This window comes from Panthera pardus, unplaced genomic scaffold, assembly GCF_024362965.1.
Source record: "Panthera pardus isolate Hobbes unplaced genomic scaffold, ASM2436296v1 HiC_scaffold_12, whole genome shotgun sequence".
Classification (NCBI taxonomy): domain Eukaryota; kingdom Metazoa; phylum Chordata; class Mammalia; order Carnivora; family Felidae; genus Panthera; species Panthera pardus.
In genome coordinates this window covers 37581902-37599479 of record NW_026526677.1, presented here as the reverse complement: position 1 = coordinate 37599479, position 17578 = coordinate 37581902, and the positions used below count along the sequence as shown (strand labels likewise).

General features: G+C 38.3%; 1 pseudogene; it reads right to left on the bottom strand.

Annotated features, from left to right (window-relative positions):
- Nucleotides 1-322: 322 nt before the first annotated feature.
- LOC128776243 (60S ribosomal protein L14-like) lies at nucleotides 323-17062 on the bottom strand (annotated as a pseudogene).
- Nucleotides 17063-17578: the final 516 nt, after the last annotated feature.

Sequence of the window (17578 nt, the reverse complement as noted above, 5' to 3'; positions counted from 1 at the left end):
AACCAAAACATCACAAAAAACAAGTGCATAATGGGGCGCCTGGGTGGCTCAGTCAGTTAAGCCTCCAACTCTTAATTTCGGCTCAGGTCATCGTCTCACAGTTCGTGGGATCAAGCCCCATGTGGGTCTCCGTGCTGACAGCCTGAAACCTGCTTGGTATTCTCTCGCTCCCTCTCTCTCTGCTCCTCCCCTGCTCTCTGTCTCTCTCTCTCTCTCTCTCTTTCTCAAAATAACTAAATAAACATTAAAACAACAACAACAGCTGCATGATTATAAGTTATGTTAAACAGTATGAAGGAAAAATACAGAGGAATTTGTAAGTCTATATCAAGGAGGCATCATTTTTGGTGGTGGCAGGAACCAGAGAAAGCTTCCCCAAGGAATGACTTAGGCTGAGACTGGAAGGATTAGTAGGGGTTATGGAGGAGAAATCTCTCTGTGCCTCAATTTCCTCATCTGTAATATGAGGGAGTTGGACTAACTTCTCTTCCAGATCTAAAATGAATTATTCACTAAATTTAGAGATAGGGGATTTAAGTTTGACTGGAAAACAGATGTGACCATGATTCAGGAAGTTGCTGGTTTTTACATTCATGTGGATTGTTTATTATATAGTTCAGTAAGAAAAGATACTTAAAACTGGTATTTGGGCACCCAATCTTTTTTCAATATGCTCAAATCAAATCCTCTACCTTGGACTGCACTCTCATGGGATTTTCATGGTATCTTTTAATCAAAACTTAAGCATAAACTATATAATGGCTCCAGACTTCTTTTTCAATATACACAGAGGGACCACAGGAGTTATTTCCTTTTCCATATAAAATCATCTCTCCAATGGAAAATATGTTTCAAATTAGGCACCGAGTCCATGAATGAGTGCAGTGTGAATGTTCTACGTGGAATGTAAAAAATTGTTAGAAATGAGAAATGTACATTTTATATATTTATGCTAAACTCTGGATTCATTTTCTTTGGAAATATTAGCATCTCAATCCCCATTTGAGTAAAACCACCCTATTTTAACTTGCAGTTCATTTTAAGGAAAAATATAGGGGGAACAGTTGCTTTAGAGGCTGGTCTTGAGAATGTGAGCACAGAGGTTTTGAAATGACGCTGGTATGGAGATCAGGAGCTCCTTGAACTAAGCTGGAGCATTCTGTTTCCAAAGTGAGCAGCGATTTTCTGAGACAAGTATTGGCTCGAATTTTAAAATTTCTTCCATATATATTTCTTGATAGTTGATACTTTCTACAGCTTGTCTTTAAAGAAAGGAATGATTGAGGAACAAGCCTGTAGGAAAACCGAGAAATGGAAATTCATGCTTGCTTAGACTGCTTGTCTGCCCACATTCCCAACCTTAGGACACCCATGGTTGTGACTTTATGGCAGACATCTAATAAAGTCATATTTTATATTAAAAATTATATCTAGTTCATATGACATAATTTAATATATAAACATTCTGTGCATTAGACACATATGCACATGACACGCTAAAATCCCATCAAGATTTCCTGGTATTCACTCAAATGAAACAGGAGAAAACCATCATTTTAAGCAAATGGGGGCCTTTTCAATTCTAGTGTAACTCTTCACAAACAAAAGTTGATCTAGGTATCCACTTTTTAAGTAGATAGCTGTTCTTATAGTCAATTTTACAGAGAGTGATGTTAAGACATGAAAGAGGACTGTCTTGTCTGTGCCCACGCACAGAAGTTCAAAGTAAGGATTAGAATTCAGGAAATGCTGAGAACAGTTTCTCCCCCAAACAAAATTCACCGTTAATTCAAATGTCCACTGGGTCCCTATCATAAAGGTCTGGTCATATATTTTTGATGATAAGGAGGAATAACAAACTTGTCAAAATTTTGCCTGTCTAATCCCTCTACCCTGCCATTCTCCCTGGAGGATGCTGGGGAGTAGCCCAGGAAAAGAAAAGTCCACTGGGAGCTGGAGTAGAGTCCCCACCATAGGCAATGGGGAATGGTAAAAATTAAGGAGGTGCTCCAGCCCATAACATCCTGATCACTGTAGTCCTAAATGAGGGACAGAGTCTAAAAGGTTATATAATGTGAGAAGGCAAGATAGGATATCAGGTCAGGATATCAAGCCAAGAATGGGACATAGATGATAAAAATAGGACAGGTAAATTGGGAAGAATACATAGGCAGGAGATCATTGGCTTGGCCTCCTTCAAGCATGAGTTCTTGCCCAGGACAAATTTAATATTGGTGACATACTTTTCAAGGTCAGTGCATCAGTGTGACAGTATCAGAAGATTAATAAGATATCCCGAAAATTACTGAATATAGTCTCTACAGTTGCTTCCAAAATGAGTTTTTATTTAAAAATTTTTAAATATTTATTTATTTTTGTGAGACAGAGAGAGAAACAGAGTGTGAGCAAGGGAGGGGCAGAGAGAGAGAGGGAGACGCAGAATCCAGAGCAGGCTCCAGGCTCTGAGCTGTCAGCACAGAGCCCGACATGGGGCTCGAACTCACTGACTGCAAGATCATGACCTGAGCTGAAGCTGGATGCTTAACTGACTGAGCCAACCAGGTGCCCACAAAATAAGCTTTTTAGAAATACTGTTGGATTGGGGTGCCTGGGTGGCTCCGTCGGTTAAGTGTCCAACTTCAGCTCAGGTCATGATCTCACAGTTCGTGAGTTCTAGCCCTGCATCCGGCTCTGTGCTGGAATCTCAGAGCTTGGAGACTGCTTCAGATTCTGTGTCTCCCTCTCTCTCTGCTCCTCCCCCGCTCATGCTCTGCCTCTATCAAAAATAAATAAACATTAAAAAAATTAAAACAGGGGCGTCTGGGAGGCTCAGTCGGTTGAGCATCCAGCTTGGGCTCAGGTCATGATGTCACAATCTCGTGATCTCGCAGTCCATGAGTTGGAGCCCCGCATTGGGCTCTGTGCTGACAGCTCAGCCTAGAGCCTGCTGCAGATTCCGTGTCTTGCTCTCTCTCTGCCCCTCCCACACTCATGCGCTGTCTCTCAAAAAGGAATAAATGTTAAAAAAAATTTTTTTTAATTAAAATAAATAAAAAAAACATTAAAATATTAAAAAAAAGAAATACTGTTAGATTAATATTTGGAACAACAACAGTGACACCACTATATAGTAAGTTCGTTGGCATTTGACACACTAACCAGATCTCTTTATTAAATGATGTTGAAGCATAATAATATCCAAAATTTCATTAAAAAAAAGTAAATTATGTTTAGCGGGACTTTCATATATCTCATAATATCATGGTTCTTTGATAATATTTATGTTATAGAGAATCTTTCAAGCAAATTATTTGTTTAACCAGAACATCCTCCCATACACTGAACTGGATTTATCAGATTTCAGGAAAAAATGTTTTAGTTTTCAAACTCTTGAATGATCGATGGTTTTATTCATTAATAGGCATTGATTGGGTACTTCATATTTTCCAGGAACTGGGTAGGGACTGAAAGTTAAAGACAAATAGATACAGTTTTTAGACCCAAGTAATGTGCCCTGTAGTGGTCAAAAAAAGTGAGTCGCCAATGTAATACAGATTGAAATGCCCTGTGTCAGAGGTAGACACAGGATACTTCAGAAGTCTGTAAGACAGGAAATGTTGAGATCATTCACTGTTAGGGTCTAATTAAGAGAAGGTTGACCTGAGCCATTTTCCTTGAAATGATTAGGCAAAAATTGGGGCACCAATAATTGGGAAGGGTATTTTGAGCAGAGAGAAAAGTATATGTAAACTTCAATAAACATGGCATATAAATAATTCACGGTATTTGGAATGTATTGGGGTGCAGAGAAGAAGAGGTGAGTCTAAGAAGTAAGTTAGGAACAGATTAAATAATTCTAATATTCCTAGAAAATGTGGTGCTCCTTAGGGGGGGTGTGCACATACACGTGTGTGTGAAAATGTAAAAAATGTCCCTCACCATGTTGATCTAATAGAAAGTTAGTATTTTATTAGTATGGCTGAATCTATATTTCTTCTTGCTTCAGTTTTGATTGAGAGCTTTCATCTCAGAATGCTGAAAGAGCAGGCATTATATGCTACATGAAGAGAAAGCATGGCCTTTGGAATCAGAGGATCTGCGTTTGAATTTCATTTCATTTATTTGTTGGCTCTGTAACCTTGAGGAAACCACTAAATTGTTCGAAGTTGAAATACAAGGCTGTTATGAATTGTAAGTAAAATAAAACAGATTTTACCCTAAGGTTTGCGGTGTGTATTAATTGTGAATTATGCATTGTTTACATGTGAGTCTTTTATCTTCAAATACTGCACTTTTTTTTATTTTGTAATTTTGTCAGGTTTTTTTTTTTTTTTTTTTTGCGTGTCCAAAAGAACCTTTATTACTTATTTATAATAGCCTCTTACGCTTTTGTGTTTTCTTGCCAGATGCCTTCAGAGCACATGCTTTCTGGACTGGAGCTTTTGGACCCTTCTGAGCCTTTGGAGGCATTGCATTCTGGCCTGCAGCTCTCCGGGCAGGAACCTTCTGGGGTGGAGCCTTCTTGCCCGCAGTTGCCATCTTTTTTTTTTTTTTTTTTTTTTTTATGTTTATTTACTTATTTTGAGAGAGGAAGAAAGAGAGGGTGCATACCAGTAGGGGAGGGGCAGTGAGAACCCCAAGCAGGCTCCACGCTGTCAGCATGGAGCCTGACACGGGACTTGATCTCATGAACCATGAGATCATCACCTGAGCCAAAATCAATAGATGGAGGCTTAACTGACTGAGCCACCCAGGCACCTGGATACTGGCCATCTTTTTTGCTGGAACCTTTGCAACAGCGGCTGCAGTTACATCCTTAGCAGCAGGTGCTTTTTGGGGGGAGAGACTTTCAGGAGAGCTGCTTTTTGCAGCTTCCTAACATCAAGCTTGATTATTCTATTCCCCACTCTCTTTGCCTTCATGACTTTATAACAATCAAAATCTGTCAACTTGGCTTTTCTTTCTCTGGTTTTAATCTACTTGGTGCATCTTGTGGCTGCCCATTTTGTACTGATACCTGCCTTCCACCAGGTGTGTTGGACATACTTCTGCTGGGGACTGTGTGGGAACTTGAGGATGAAGTCAGTGAGCTGCATGGATTTGAAAGGCATAGCCTGTATCCTTAGCTGAGTGCAGGGTCCAGCAACCAAAGCCTTGTTCTGATCAATAACATCTACAGTCCAAGCCCGCTTCCCCCGTATGAGGCCCAAAGGAGACGTAGGTCACTCTACGTCCAGCCAACCTCAATGAAGCACCTGAACACCACGTTGGCAGGTGAGAAGGAAGAAAGCACTCCATACCGTGTGTATATCTATTTTGTAATTTTCTTAGTTTTCACTTTATTTTCTAAATTTTTAAATTTAAATTCCAGTTAGTAACATGAAGTGTAATGTTAGTTTTGGGTGTACAATGTAGTGATTCAACACTTCCATACAGCACCAGGGATTCACCACAAGCGCACTCCCTAATCCTCATCACCTATTTAATCCTTCCACCCACCTGCCTCTGGTAACCATCAGTTTGTTCCCTGTAGTTAAGAGTCTGTTTCTTGGTTTGCCTCTCTCTATATTCTTTTTTTTTTCCATTTATTTATTTGTTTTGTTTCTTAAATTTCACATAGGAGTGAAATCATACAGTATTTATCTTTCTCTAACAGACGTATTTCATAATGCTCTTTAGTTCACCCCACATTGTTGCAAATGGCAAGATCTCGTTCTTTTTCATGGCTGAGTAATACTCCACTATGTATATGTAACACATCTTCTAAATTTTTTTAACGTTTATTCATTTATTGATAGAGAGACTGAGCATGAGTGTGGGAGGGGCAGAGAGAGAGGGAGACACAGAATCGGAAGCAGGCTCCAGGCTCTGAGCTATCAGCACAGAGCCCAACATGGGCTTTGAACCCATGAACCGCCAGATCATGACCTGAGCTGAAGTCAGATGCTTAACCACTGAGCCACCCAGGTGTCCCGACATCTTCTTTATCCATTCATCAATTGATGGATACTTAAACTCTTTCCATAATTTGTCTATTGCAGATAATGCTACTATAAACATCAGGGTGCATGTATTCCTCTGAATTTGTACTTTTGTATTCTTTGGGTAAATATCTAGTAGTGTAATTGCTGGACCATAGAGTTCTATTTTTAACTTTTTGAGGAACTTCCTTACTGTTTTCTAGAGTGGCTGCACCAGTTTGCACTCCCACCAACGGCACATAAGGGTTCCCCTTTCTCCATATCCTTGCCAACATGTGTTGTTTCTTGTGTTGTTGATTTTAGCCATTCTGACAGGTGTTAGGTGATATCTTATTGTAGTTTTGATTTACATTCCCGTGATTATGTGCAATATTGTGCATCTTTTCATGTGTCTGTTGGCCATTTGTATGTGTTCTTTGGAAAAATGTCTATTCATGTCTTCTGCCCATTTTTTAATTGGATTATTTGGTTTTTTGGATGTTGAGTTTTATAAGTTCTTTATATTTTTTTGGATACTAACCCTTCATTAGACATGTAATTTGCAAATATCTTCTCCCATTCAGAAGGTTGCCTTCTAGTTTTGTTTATTGTTTCCTTTGCTATGCAGAAGCTTATTATTTATTTATTTAAAAAATATTTTTTAATGTTTATTTTTTGAGAGAGAGGCAGAGCACGAACAGGGGAGGGGCAGAGAAAGAGAGGGAGACACAGAATCCAAAGCAGGCTCCAGGCTCTGAGTTGTCAGCACAGAGCCCAACATTGGACTCGAACTCAAGAACCATAAGATCATGACCTGAGTTTAAGTTGGATACTCAACCAACTGATCCACCCATGCCCCAGAAACTTTATAATTTGATGTAGTTTGAAAAGTTTATTTTTTATTTTATTTCCCTTGACTCGGGGACCTATCAAAAAGAAGTTGCTATGGCTGATGTCAAAGAAGTTACCACCTGTGTTTTCTTCTAGGATTTTTATGGTTTCAGGTCTCATAATTAGGTCTTCAATCCATTTTGAGCTTATTTGTGTATATGGTGTAAGAAAGTGGTCCAGTTTCATTCTTTTGCATGTTGCTGTCCAGTTTTCCCAACACTGTTTCTTGAAGAGACTGTCTCTTTCCCATTGCATATCTATCCTGCTTTGTCAAAGATTGACTGACATTAGAGCTATGGGTTCATTTTTAAGTTTTCTGTTCTGTTCCAGGGATCTATGTGTCTATTTTTGTGCCAATGCCATACTGTATTGACTATTGCAACTTAGTAATATAAGTCTGGAATTGTGATGCCTCAAGCTTTCCTTTTTTTTTCCTTTTTCTTTTTCAAAGTTGCTCTGGCTATTCAGGGTCTTTTGTGGCTCATTAAAAATTTTAGGATTGTTTTCTCTAGTTCTCTGAAAAATGCTATTGGTATTTTGATAGGGATTGCATTAAATCTGTAGATTGCTTTGGTTAGTATAGATATTTTAGTAATATTTTTTTTCTTCCAATTCATGAGTATGGAATGTCTTTCCATGTGTTTGTGTCATCTTCAATTTCTTTCATTAGTATTTCATAGTTTTCAGAGTACAGGTCTTTCCCCTTGTTGTTTAGGCTTATTCCTAGGTATCTTTCATTGTTTTTAGTGCAACTGTAAATGGGATTGATTCCTTAATTTCTCTTTCTGCTGATTCATTATTAGTGTACAGAAATGCAACAGACTTCTGTATATTGATTTTGTATCCTGCAGCTTTACTGAATTCATTAATCAGTTCTAGTATATTTGTGTGTGGGGAGTATTTTTGGTTTTCTATATATAGTATCATGTCATCTGCAAATAGTGAGGGTTTTGCTTCTTCCTTGCAGATTTGGAGGCCTCTTATTTCTTTTAGTTGTCTGATTGCTGTGGCTAGAGCATTCAATACTATGTTGAATAAAAGTGGTGAGAATGGACATCCCTGTCTTATTCCTGAGCATGGAGGAAAAGGTCTCATTTTTTCCCCATTTAGGATATGAGTTGTGGGTTTTTCATATATGGCCTTTATAATGTTGAGGCATGTTCCCTCTAAATCTATTTTTTGAGAGTTTTTATCACGAATGGATGTTGTACTTCATCAAATGTTTTTTTCTGCATCTATTGAAATGATCAGATGGTCCTTATCCTTTCTTTTATTAATGAGATGTATCATGTTGATTGATTTGTGACTATCAAAACACCCTTGCAACCCAGGAATAAACCCCACTTGTTTGTGGTGAATAATTTTTTCAATATATTGTTGGATTTGGTTTGCTACTATTTTATCGAGAGTTTTTGAATCCATGCTTACCAGAGATATCAGCCTGTAGTTCTCTTAATTAGCGGTGTCTTTATCTGGTTTTGGTATCAGGGTAATGCTGACCACATAGAATGAAATTGGAAGTTTTCCTTCCTTTTCTATTTTCTGGAATAGTTTGAGAAGAATAGATATTATCTCTTGTTTAAATGTTTGGCAAAATTAGCCTATGAATCCATCTGGTCCTGGACTTTTGTTTGTTGGAGTTTTTTTTTTTTTTTTTTTTTTTTAGAGTTTATTTATTTTTGAGAGAGAGAGAGAGAGAGAGAGAGAGGGAGAGAGAGAAAGCATGAGCAGGGGAGGGGCAGAGAGAGAGGGAGACACAGAGTCCTAGGCAGGCTCCAGGCTTTGAGCTGTCAGTACAGAGCCTGACATGGGGCTCGAACTCACAAGCTGTGAGATCATGCCCTGAGCTGAAGTCGAACACTTAACCGACTGAGTCACCCAGGTGCCCCTGCTGGGAGTTTTTTGATTACTGACTCCATTTCTTTGCTGGTTATCTGTGTGTTCAAGTTTTCTATTTCTTCCTGTTTCAGTTGTGGTAGCTCATATGTTTGTAGGAATTTATCCATTTTTTCCAGGTTGTCCAATTTGTTCACATACAGTTTTTCATAATCAAACTGTTTGTATTTCTGTGGAACCAGTTGTTATTTCTCCATTCTCATTTGTGATTTTGTTTATTTGAGTCCTTTCTCTTTTCTTTTTAATAAGTCTGGCTAGAGGTTTATCAACTTGATTATTTTTTCAAAGAACAAGCCCCTAGTTTCATTGATCTCTTCTGTTGCATTTCTTTTTAGTTTCTATATCATATATTTCTGTTCTAATATTTATTATTTCCTTCCTTTTGCTAGCGTTAGCCTTTGTTTTGTTGTTCCTTTTCTTTTTCCTTTAGGTGTCAGGTTAAATTGTGTATTTAAGATTTTTCTTGCTTCTTGAGATAGACCTGTATTGCTATATACTTCCCTCTTTGAGCCACTTTTGCTGCATCCCAAAGGCTTTGGACATTGTGTTTTCATTTTTAGTTGTTCACATGTATTTTTTTTTAATTTCTTCTTTGATTTCCTGGTTGACCCATTCATTGTGTAGTAGTATGTTGTTTAACATCCATGTATTTGTGGTCTTTCCAGATTTTTTCTTGTGGTTGACTTCTTATTTCATACCATTGTGGTCAGAAAAGGTGCATGGTCTGATTTCAATCCTTTTGTATTTGTTGAGGTCTGTTTTGTGACCTAATATGTGACTCTGGAGAATGTTCCACGTGTACTTGAAAAGAATGTGTATTCTGCTCTTTTAGAATGAAATGTTCTAAATGTATCTGTTAGGTCTATTTGGTCAAATCTGTCATTCAAAGCCATTGTTTTCTTATATATTTTCTGTTTAGATGATCTGTCCAATGATGTAAGTGGGGTGTTAAATTCTCATACTATTATTGTATATCAATTGGTTCTTTTTTTTGTTTGTTATTGTTTTACATATTTGGGTGCATAAATATTTATGGATGTTATATCTTCTTATTGGATCATCCCCCTTATGATTATATAGTGCCCCTCTCTTTCTGTTGTTATAGTCCTTGTTTTTAACTTTAGTTTGTCCAATATATGTATTGCTACTCCAGCGTTTTTTTGACATAAATTTTTCATGATAGATGTTTCTCCATCCCCTCATTTTCTTTTTTTAAAATGTTTATTTAGTTGAGGGGGGCAGGAAGAGGGAGGGAGAATCGCAAGCAGGCTCTGCACTGTCAGCACAGAGCCTAAAATGTGGCTTGAACCCACAAACGGTGAGATCATGACCTGAGCCAAAATCAAAAGTCAGATGCTTAAACGACTGAGCCACCCAGGCACCTCATCGATCCCCTCATTTTCAATCTGTAGGTGTCTTTAGGTCTAAAATGAGTCTCTTGTAGGCAGCATATAAATGGGTCATTCTGACACTGTCTTTTGATTGGAGCATTTAGTCCTCTTACATTCAAAGTAATAATTGATAGATTTGTATTTATTGCTGTTTTATTATTTATTTTGTGGTTGTTTCTGGAGATTTTCTTTGATCATTTTTTTTGTCTTCCTTTAAAGTTTTGCTGATTTTCTTTAGTGATTTAGATTTTTTCTCTTTATTCTTTGCATGTTTATTAGTGGGTTTTGATAAATGGTTCCCATTATGTTAGTATATAATATCTGCTACAAGTAACAGTCTCTATTAAGTTGCTGGCCATTCAAGTTTGAACCCATTCTTTTCTCCTTTCCTCACCCACATTTTATGTATAAATTATTATATTTTGTGTCCTTTTTTGGTGTGAGTACCTTGAGTGATTTTTAGAGATATATTCATTTTACTGCTTTTGTGTTTCCTGTTTTTATATTGTCACTTTTGATCTCTCTTTTCTACTCAAAGAGTTCCCTTCAATATTTCTTGCAAGGCTGGTTTAGTGGTCACAAACTCCCTTGGGTTTTGTTTAACTGGGAAAGTCTTTATCTTTCTCTATTCTGAATGATAGCCTTGCTGGATAGAGTATTCTTGGTTGCAGGTTTTTCCCATTCAGGACTTTGAATATATCATTCCATGCCCTCTGGCTTGCCAAGTTTCTATCGAAAAATCTCCAGCTAGCTTTGTGAATTTTCCCTTATAAGTTAGTGACTTCTTTTGTCTTGCTGCCTTTAAGATTTTTTCTTTAGCACTGTATTTTGCATATTTAATTAAAATATGTCTTGGTCTTGGCCTACTTTTGCTGGTTTTGCTGGATCTGGGTTTTAGTTTATTACACTTGTTATTAGAAGTAATGGGGGGGGGGGGTGCCTGAGCGACTCAGTCGGTTATGTGCTAATTCTTAATTTCAGCCCAGGTCACAATCTCATGATTCATGAGTTTGAGCCCCACATTGGGGTCTGTGCTGACAGCATGGAACCTGCTTGGGATTCTGTCTCTCCCTCTCTCTGGCCCTCCCCTGCTTGTGCTCTCTCTCTCTCTTTCTCAAAATAAATAAATATTTTTTAAAAAGAACTAATGGGGTGGATAACAAATGATTTGCAGGACAGGAATAATAAACTTAGTGCTAGGTTTATGACTTCAGATAAATTCAGATTTATGACCAGTGGCAGAAAAACTTACCTTTTCTATGGATGACCATTACACATTCCACACCTCTGTCTCTAACCTTCCTACTATTTAATGTCCCATGCTGGTCTGAACATCTAAAATCTCACCCATGTGGTGCTTTACTGTTGCCTGTCCTCTTAAAATAGCACTGTATTTGCAAGACTTAATCAACTCCTATCAAAACTAGTGGACATTACTTTTTCTTGGTAAACTCAGTGTTAAAGAGAATTGAAAATGTGTAATCTTTACAGCTTAGATATATGCATTTTGACAGGAAGATTATATGAGTTAGATCTTGCTATGTTTCAAGCAATGGAAACCAGCTGTAGCTAACTATTTTCATTTGGGGGTGGGGGAAATAAGAGCTTTATTGAGATCTAATTCATGTACCAAATAACCATGAAAGTACATAATTAAATGTTTTTTACTATATGCACAGAATTGTGCAACCATCATCACAATCAATTTTAGAATCTGGCTGACTTTTTAAAAAAGGAGACTGTATTAGAAGGATATTAGGGATGCCAGAACCAGACTTGGAAGATGTCAAGACCCAAGATAGCATTATATGGTGAGGAGGTGCCTCACAACTGAGATATTCCGGTAGGGCACCAATGCTGCAATAGTAGTCTCAAATGGGCCTTTTGGGTTCTTGCTTACTTACCTCAGATTCTGTGTCTTGGGGGGAAACTGGATGGTTGGGTCTGATAACCACCTGACTATCCTGAGGCTTCAAAAGTAGTCAGTTGGCAACTAATTTTACCATCCCACATAGACTACACACAATGTAGGAGAAAGTTGTTCCACAAAAGACAAGTAGTGTAGTTTCATGGCAAGACACTAGGTATGGAGACCCAAATGACAAATTCTTACTATCAAGATTGTCGGATATTATTTTAAAAACCCAAAAATATAAAGTAATGGTGAAATTTCAGAATAAGTGAGCTTTTGTTTTTTAAGAGACACCTCATTGCACTTGAAACATTGTTTATTTAACCACTAAGTGAGACCAACCGTCTTGAGGATTCAGTTTCCCAACATAATTCCAATGAAAATCACAGGTTGTAGCCAATGTTTGATTCCCCTCTTTCCCTTTTTGGTTTTCATTATGAGCCCTATTGAAATAGCTACCTCTGTGGCAAAATCCCAAGAAAATTGCAACCTGGTTTGTAAGTCTGTTTCACCATTATAGAGGAAAGGAGGCCATAATCCAAAAGATGTCTTCTTGTTACCAGAGATGTTCAACCCTTTTTCATGGTTATTGCTAGATAGCGCCCCACCTGGACGGGAGTTATCATTGAATGCTTCCACGGCCCCTTCAATCTTAATGTTCTATGATTTCTAAATTTTCAGTGAATTGTTACGTGAAAAGAGAATACTCCACAAGGAGTCACTAGATATCTATGAGAACTTTTCAAAACTTCAAAAAGAACTCATAGTTTAAAATGCAATAGCACTATAACATGAGCCAAATTTTTCCATGATGGTCAAATGAACCTCTACATAGCCAAACGTCCATATGTATAATTTGATTGTACGAAATATTTTAGGTAAAATTGGTTTTATTTTCCTCCAAACGAGTGGATAAAAGGCTCCTGGGATTTTGACACTTCTTTTCAAAGCATTTGTTTTTGGTATCTGTGAGGATATCCTACCTTCCTCGAGATATGTGGTTACACATAAACCTAGAAGCCCAAAGCAAAGTTCAAACCAGACCCTTAAAGTGAATCAACGGTATGTTTATTTTCATCTTATGTGTTTATTTATTCCCAGTTTTGTTCCAAAAGAGATTTGAGAGAGCTTAACAAAAATGCAGGCACCGCAGAAAGATGGTGCAGATAGTAAGAAGGATTCAAACAGAAATATGTCTCTATGTGAGTGAAACTAGCAAGAATAATGTTTTACTATCCAAGAACATTGAAATGGACAGACAATGAGTTTCATGCCTGTCTTGGTGAATCTTCTGAGATGGGAGAGGTGTGAACTGCCCAAAGTAGACAGACCTGGGTATATTTTTAGGTTGCTGACTACATAGCTTCATCAAGGTGTGTACCTTTTTGGCCACATCCTGAGCCCAAGTTCTCTATCAGACTTAGCCACCCTGTCTCCCACCTCAAAAGGGGCCCTCTTTCCTAACAAAACAGCTGGCAAATAGCCAAAATTAATACCTGATAGTATCTTGAGAGGCTCTTTTGATATTCTCCCTTCCGTTTGCAAGGATAGGTTCACATTTAACATTTAAGAGCCCATCAAAGATTGCACTTTTGGAGCACAGTTAGCATTTCTCTTGTCCCCTAGCTACCAGTCCAGTGTTCACCTACATAGCACCAACTCTAAGGGACAGGTGGTGGCTATCATGGTGGGACATTGAAGACCTTAGTTTTAGGCAAGCAGAACTGTATAGTACTCCTCATAATCATTCATATGTACATTAATTATTAAGAACTTCTTATGTGTCAGATGCTACGTGGGGCACTGGAGGTATAAAGATTAACAGAGATTTACACCCTGGCTTTGAAGAGCTAGCAAATTGGTGGTAGAAGCAGGTAAATAAATATGCCTCACAGCAGTGTGTTAAGCACCATAACCGAGGTCCTCATGGGGGCATAGAGGAAAATCCTTTAGTCTGCTTGAGATGATTGAGGAGACTTTGCAAAGGAGATATATTGCCTCTGTGATTTGAAAGGAGTGTGAATTTGGCTAAGTGGAAGACTCTCCACACAGGGAAGAGCTGGGCTAAGGCAGAGATTAATTGAAGCTAATGACTTCTTTGGTGAACTATTTATCTGGGTGGTAATATCACAGTTAAGAGCTAGAACAGGCTTCCTGGGTTCACAATCTAATGCTTATTATCATGGGAGATATGGATGATGAAATTACTTAAACTCTCTGTGCCTCGGTTTTTTCATCTAGAAAATACCCTATAGGTTTGCTGGCAGAATCAGAACAACGTCCAGTACATCGTAAGATTCCAGTTGTGTTAGCTGTCGTAGTCTCCCTATGGCTGGGCACAGGGCACATGGGAAAGCTACAGTGGGGCTTGAGGCTCTGGTGTGTGTGTGGGGGGGGGGGGGCGGGGAGCAGGCAGCAAAGGCTTTTTAAGCCTAAAAAACTTGGCCATGCATCCTGAAAGATTAGCCTTTATGGATTTTCCATCAGAGAGTCATGTGGTCAACCATTTCTCCATTTATAAATGATAGGTTTATGGAATATCAAACTGGAATAAAGTGCACATATGGACAAAAGAGTGTATAGATGTGCTTACTTGGGGCCTGGGTAATCTTTAGTTTAATTTAATCTTTTCAGTGTTGTAAACAGATGTCCTTAGGTGAATGGTGTCTTATCTGCTCTAACAATTAGGTCGGAGAGAAAGACAGGGTCCAGAACTTTAGTTCAGATAAACAGAAGTGAGTAATGTGACCCAAGTGATGTATCATCCTTTCATTGCTAACAAAATGTATGCTTTGAAAGTGTTTCCAGGTGCCTACAAAACGCATACCTGAAAAGTCACCAGAACCTGTAGAACTGTGCCCTGGCTTCTAATAAACCATATGTTCTTCCATTAAAGCCTTACTAATAATTACTTAATCACTAATAGCTTATTATTAATGGATTTATTAGAGATGATAAAAGAAAAAGAAACAAAACTGGAAATCCATAAGTTTTTAGCTTAAATTTTCAATTTTGTATGTAATACATTAAACATTATGTGTAACATATTTTATAAAGACTGGATTACATTGCATGGTCTATATTTAACATGTCTTTCTTTTCTCTTAACCCTGCAGTGTGAGCACTGTCCTGCATCATCAAATATTCTTCTCCATTTTTAATTTTAACAGCTGCAGGCAGTGTCATCATCCATCTATAATATAATTTCTCTGATTCCCGGACATTTATGTGGATTCCCAAATTTTACTGTTATAAACTAGTATAAAGACAAACATTCTTATAGCTCTATCTCTGCCCAGGTCTATACCTTGTTTTCTTCAGGATAATTCAAAGGGAGAAGTTCTTAAGCCTTCGTGAGGCCTGATTTCATTGCAGCCATTGGGTCCGGGTTCTTCTCGAGCCTTCCTCAGAAATGAGGTGCCTTGAGGTTATTGTTGGGAGGTTTGCCACAAACTACCTCACAACAGCCAGGATCACTCTCACCAGAGTGGGAAGAGAGCAGTTTCCCTGAAAGATCAACCTGTCATGTGTGAATGAGGTGACAGGCCATTCCCTACTATCCCAGAGCCTGGGTGCAGGGACCATAGAGGAGGTGGTTTGGCAGAATTCCATTTGGAGAAGTCTGGCACTGAAGTCTGTCCTCTCACCATTACTCATAAATTTCCACTTTAAACCAACAACTGCTTTTCAATTTGTAATTCTACAGCCAGAGAATGGGAACAAAATGAAAGTTAATGAAGGTTTATGACACTATAATGTTTTTGAGTGTATTCCTTAATATCATTATGTTTTCAATGGACACCCATTTTTGCTTCCTTTGGTGGATGTAAAGAATTAAAGAAATATTTCCTTTCCAAACCAAATGTAAGTACTTGGGTAACTGAAGGGAAAAACCAAATGATCAGAGTGATTGATCCAGAGCTCTTTTCTATTAAAATTTTCACTTTCCTTTGAGGAAAATATATTTATTTAACTATAATCTATGGGGAAATAGATTATAATTATGTTATTATAAATATGTATATTTATTTTTAAAAAACCCGTTGGACCTGTTGACACAATTAAAAAAAAAACATGTTTTTGAATTTTTTAATTGTTATAGAAAATAATGCTTATCACTGTCAAAGAAAGAACAAGAAACAAGATACAGTCATTTGTAATTCTACCACCCAGAGATAATCATTGTTAACATTTTCCTTGTTAAATACATTAAGAGAAAATAAAAATAGTATCAAATTTATCACTATTTAATATCTACTTTTCACTTAGCTATAAATCATTAAAATTATCTTTCAAGAAATTAAGTATTCTTTCATTTTATTTTAAAAAGATACACTGTATATCATTGTATTGATTTATCCATTCCTCTATGCTACATTTAGCTGGATTTAAAAAAAAAAAAAAAAAAAAACAACAACTACAAGCATTCCTGCTATGAGCGATTTTGTAGCTGTATTTTGTTCAAATCTCTTAATTATTTCTTGAAAAAACTGTCTCCAAGAAGATTGTACCAATTTACTCACTCACCAGCCACATGAATGCTTTGTCACACCCTTGTCAGCATTGGCTATTATTAAAAACAAACAAAATGCTCACTAAACAGCATACCTTTGCTATTTTAATTTACATTTCTTTGATTGTTAATGAGCACACACAATTTTGTCCTTTGGGGTCATTATTTGCAATTACTCACAATTGAAAGGAATAATTGTTTGATCAATTTACTTCCCTGAATGCCATTTCACTGGGCATACTGATAAGTCATAGCCAGAGAGAATATTTCATCTTCACACATTAATTATAGGTGGGAGAGGGAGAGAAGGTAGTCATATAACTATCAATAGATAATAAATATACTGTATTTAATCATTAATGGTTTACATTTCTTAAAACGGAAGCCACCAAACGTTAAAATGGTTCCAAGGTTAGTGCCAGTAAATTAGGCTGGGAGCTGGTTCCTTCCACTCTACTCTGCAGCGCATCCCTGGAGGAGAATTCTCATTCACTGACATGCTTGGCTCAGGAGTGGTGGGGAGAACGTTTGAAACACACGCTCGGTTTTTCTAGCTTCAGGAAGCAGTCGGTTGCGCAAAGAACAATAGTTAGGAAACTAAGCCCTCGGAGGACCGCATTAACTAGTGCAGTAACAAGTTCAGGGACGCCCTGTGCCTCAGATGTTCAATAATAAGAGAGGGGGAGAAGAGACGGTTGCCATGGCGATGCCGTGTCGCACGTGTCGCGTAGTGGAGGGCGGTGCGGGGGGTGACCCTCTGCAGACTTAACTGAAGGCGTGGCGGGCGCCTGGCCTTGGCCTCGGGAAGGGTAGTGGTAAATACGGGTCGTCTGGGAGGCGCCTCCGCCGCGGCTGCAAGCGGACGCTCCCGGGCCGCGAGGGCTGGGGCGCACTGAGCCGCTTAGGGGAGGGCAGCCCACCCGGGGCCCGGAGCAGCGCCCCTCCCGGCAGCTAGATGCTGGCAGCCATTTTGGCGCAGCCGCGATTCCGCGCCCGCCTCCCCCGCCGGGCCCCC